Source organism: Berghia stephanieae, chromosome 12 (genome assembly GCF_034508935.2).
Source record: "Berghia stephanieae isolate SIO BIC M18660-M18661 chromosome 12, UCSD_Bste_1.3, whole genome shotgun sequence".
Lineage (NCBI taxonomy): Eukaryota > Metazoa > Mollusca > Gastropoda > Nudibranchia > Aeolidiidae > Berghia > Berghia stephanieae.
Genome location: NC_088371.1, coordinates 25,208,051 through 25,213,050, shown reverse-complemented (window position 1 = coordinate 25,213,050; position 5,000 = coordinate 25,208,051). Strand labels below are relative to the sequence as shown.

Genomic DNA, 5,000 nt, shown 5'->3' with positions numbered 1-5,000 from the left:
CATATTTTCAATACTGTATTGCCTACAACTCAACCTACAAAATTGGGAGACCTAAATTGTGCGTACATTATTCCGGTCCCTAACGGAAATCACTAGCAACTTGTTATTGTTTACGTTTGAGGCACCTAATTTTACTGATCTATAGTAACGCTTAATGATATCATATTTACAGAACGTTAAATTTCACTAACATTAGATTTTTCGAGCACTTTGTTTTTTTTATCTCCTTGGGCAAGATTATTAACCCCCAATTTGCTCACTTGGATAACATGGGTGATTCCTGTTGACATCAGACATCTTGTTTGATGGATTATCTATATTCCTTCATTGAATGCCTGGGCGATTGGATCTTATGGTGTCGTTGCGAAAGTGCGTAGTTTTTGTTTTTTTTTTAAATTGTAATTTCGCCTTACAGGCGTCATGTCTCGTCCTGCATGTTAAGTGTTGCTGTTGGAACATGACACATTGTAAAGCGCTTTGAGCACGCATAGTGGATATTGCTCTATATTAAAGCTCAATTTGAAAGTTCAAGTTGATAAGTGCCTGCTGCTCCACTCATTTTCGTGGTTTAGCAGTCTGAACTGGACAAAAATTCTCTCAGTCTTTTGATGGGACTATTTTCTCGGGATTCAGGCCAGGGACCCCTTGTAAAGCGCTTTGAGCACGTTTAGTGGATATTGCGCTATATAAAAGCTCAAGTTTATAAGTTAAGTGCCTGCTCCTCCACTCATTTCCCCGGTTTTGCAGTCTGAAATGGACAACAATTCTCTCAGTCTCTCAGTTTTGTCTCGGGATACAGGCTCGATGGAAAGGGGTGGAGGGACGAGAGGGGGTGGGGGCGCAAAGGATCTGTTTGTTTAGAGAATTTCCCTTTTTAGAAGGAGATGGGAAGAAGGGAGGAGGGGCAGCACAGCATAGGAGGGTATTATTTATTTACTTCTCATTTTTAGAATAAATCTTTCTCTCTCCACTCACCTTTTTTGCCCGGAGATGACCTTCAAGGATCCCGGTTGAATTATTGTTCCAATCCCATACATAAAAACAAAGCTCCTACATTCCATAATATACATTATTGTAGCCAAAGGTATTCTCTGTACACACACGTGACTGTAGCAGCTGCTTATATTCTGTCTTTGTTGATTATTTATATTCTCCTTCCGTCGTGCGCCGATGTTCTCATATGTGACCCCTCGTTTCAAAACGGTCTTAAGTCGGGATGATTAAGATGCTGAAAATGGAATTTGTAACCAGAAATATGAGACTTAAGTTGAGTTTATTTTCTTTATAGAGGAGAAGGAATATCATATTTTACTGTTCTAAATACCAACGTTGCATATTTTTTGACCAATTTAACTATAATTTGACTTTTTAGCATCTGGTCTATCCGGACTTAATACCGTTTTGAGACGAGGGGTCACATATGTTTGGATTTGTGGTTGTGTGGTATAGATAGTATGCGCTTGGCTAACAAGCTCACAACATTGCCATCCGGAAGTTTAACGGACCAACACACAAAACTATGCATTAAACGTTTATAGTCGAACAGTGTAACAGCACTGGCGACGCATAGTCGAGACCTGAGAAAAGGCTCTTTACTCACCACCATTCTCTCACCGTATTCAGGGGTAAAATGAGTACCTTGTTGAACTAACTAGCTCATACACTTAGAATATCCGTCACTGATTTCATTCTATCCAGCAGATATTCTTTCAGTCGTCCTGATTCGAGCTATTTGGTTGTCGCAAACTAAAATAAAAACGACTAAAAAACGGGAGGTTTTATATAGGGCAATATCCGCTAAACGTGCTCAAAGCGCTTTATAAAGGGATCCCTGATTAACAGCAACACGTAACATGTAGAACGACACTACTCATAGAAATGGATGGCAAAAAACAATAACAAAGACCTGAGTGACGTCAACTTCATTTTGTGTATATCGATCAGCCTATAAACGTTCAAGGTTACACACGGTTTTTTGTGTTAGAACGTTATATCCGGCTAGCAGATGTTGTTAGTGTTTTAACAAAACGCATAGCATATATTGTATAGAACTATTAACTCTAGTATTGCTCCATTAGTTGTCTGCTGTGTCAACGAAAGATTAGGATCAATAATAATAATATAATATAGAAATCTATAATATTCTATTAAAACACACCATCTGGTGGATTTACTCGTTTAGATACATTATCAAGATTGTTCTCATTCATCACGTTGGTATTTATAACTCTCTCTCTCTCTCTCTCTCTCTCTCTCTCTCTATCTCTCTCTATCTATATATATATATATATATATATATATATATATATATATATATATATATATATCGATCTATCTATCTATCTTTCTCCCCCTCTCTCTTTCTCTCTCTCTCTATATATATATATCTATCTATCTATCGATCTATCTGTCTATCATTCTCTCTCTCTTTCTATCTCTCTCTCTATCTCTCTCTCTCCCGCTCGCTCTCTCTCTCTCTCTTTCTATATATATATATATATATATATATATATATATATATATATATATATATATATATATATCGATCTATCTATCTATCTTTCTCCCCCTCTCTCTTTCTATCTATCTATCTATCTTTCTCTCTCTCTCTATCTATCTCTCTCTCCATCTCTCTCTCACTCTCTATATCTATCTATCAATCTATCTATCTATCTTTCTCTCTCTCTCTCTCTCTCTCTCACTCTCTATATTTATCTATCGATCTATCTTTCTCTCTCTCTCTCTCTCTCTCTTATTATATATATATATATATATATATATATATATACATATATATATATATATATATATATATATATTATATATATATATATATATATTATATAAATATATATTTTATCTATCAGTCACTTCACCAAATAATGATAACAGGGAACCAAAGTATGACGTCTAAAAGAGACTGATTCCAATCTCATTGGAATAAATTAATCGGTTTCTTCTGACTTCGGGGAATATGAAAAAGAGAGAATTTGTTTTTCACTTAGAGAGGGTAAAGGGGGTCCCGATAGCTCAGTTGGTAGAGCACTAGATTCACTCGCAAAGGGACCGAGATCGATCCCGGTGTGAAGTCAATATTTTTTTCTGACCCCTCCCCCCTGTCCACCCAGAAGTGAATGGATAGCTGAGTCTGTTAGATTTGGCGGAAAGTACTTTGCGATAGACTAGTGTCCTATCCAAAAGCTAGCAAGCAATTGCTATTGTCTGTTTCACGCCATAGAAACCGGGATCAACTCCGGCTCCTTGGGCTTAATGGCTCTGAAGGACTACTACTTAGAGAGAGTAAAGGTGAGGTGGGGCGTGATTAGGTTTGGGGGGGGGGGAGGGTTAGGAGGAGGAGGAGGAGGATAAGTAAAACAGGATCAGACAGACGGTTGTTTATATTGAAATATCGTTATGGTAAAATATCGCTGGCTGGTGATATCGATTTTGTAGGCGATTATCCTGATTATCATAACTCGTCGTCTGTTTTTGTCATGGTGGGATTCTGGTTTGGAAATAACACAACACACTCTCTCCTTTCCTACTCCTCCTCTTCTTTCTCCTCCTCTTCTTCTTCTTCTTCTTCTTCTTCTTCTTCTTTCTTCTTCTTTCTTCTTCTTCTTCTTCTTCTTCTTCTTCTTCTTCTCTCTTTTCTTCTCTTCTTCTTCTTCGTCTTCTTCTTCTCAATCTACATGATTTTTTCTCTCTCACTCTCTCTCTGTCTGTCTCTCTCTCTCTCTCTCTCTCTCTCTCTCTCTCTCTCTCTCTCTCTAGATATCTATCTATCTATCCATCTATCTATCTATCTATCTATCACCTCCCATCTACTATCTATCTATCTATCTATCTATCTATATCATCTATCTATCTATCTATCTATCCATCTTCCTATATCTATCTATATACTCACTCTCATCTATATCATCTATCTATCTATCTATCTATCTATCTATCTATCTATCTATCTATCTATCTATCCATCTCTCCAATATATATCCCCCTCTCTCTCTCTCTCTATTATTATTTATCTATCTATCTATCTATCTATCTATCTATCTATCTATCTATCTATCTATCTATCTATCTATCTATCTATCCACTCTCTATATCTATCTATATCCTATCTCTCCATCATCTATCTCACTATCTATCTATCTTCTTCTATCTATCTATCTATCAATCTATCTATCTTCTATCTCATCTCTCAATTATCCTATATACTATCTATCTACTATCTATCTATCTATCTATCTATCTATCTACTATCTACTCTCTATCTCTCTCTCTCTCTCTCTCTCTCTCTCTATATATTATATATATATATATATATATATATATATATAATATTATATTGTGTGTGTGTGTGTGTTTTGTGTGTGTGTGTGTAAATATATATTATTTATCGATCCCCCCCTCCCTCCCCACCCCGCCCACCCATACATAATCCACACTCCCCACAAAGGCCGTCACACAAACCACCCCCAAACACAAGTCTATATGATATTCAATATTCCCCCAAGCCAACAAACATCCCGGCGGCCCAGACAGCTGTTACTTCCAGCAAGCACGACGCCCTGCCCAGCTCAACAGAGATTTATTAAGAACTAGCACGGGCCATTTACGTATCTATCGATACGGTTTCTTTGAACATGGGATTGGAGAATGTAACAGCTTAGGTAGTCTTTGTTGTTAACCTTTTACAGGCTGGGTCGAATATTATAGATAGTATGCAGCTTGGACTAGAACTCAGCTTGAATCTATTGCATCTGAGTTAAACCAAGACTGTAGTACGATTGTTTTTACCAACTCTCAATTTCGCTTTTGTGAAGCCAAGCTAAATCGGTCCGGTCTTCAATGTATTTTCTTGCTTTATCGAGCCTACGCGCATGATTACACGTCGGAGACTCCGCCACGCTTCTGCTCACGTCGACAATGTTGCGGCTTAAGGTAAGAAGCTCATAACATTCCCATCCTGAAGTATAACGGACCAACACACTCAA

General features: G+C 37.3%; 1 protein-coding gene across 1 annotated transcript in view; it reads left to right on the top strand.

The window, feature by feature from the left end:
* The window catches only part of LOC144957602 (poly(rC)-binding protein 3-like), a 243,585-nt gene that overhangs the window by 149,672 nt on the left and 88,913 nt on the right, over positions 1-5,000 (top strand).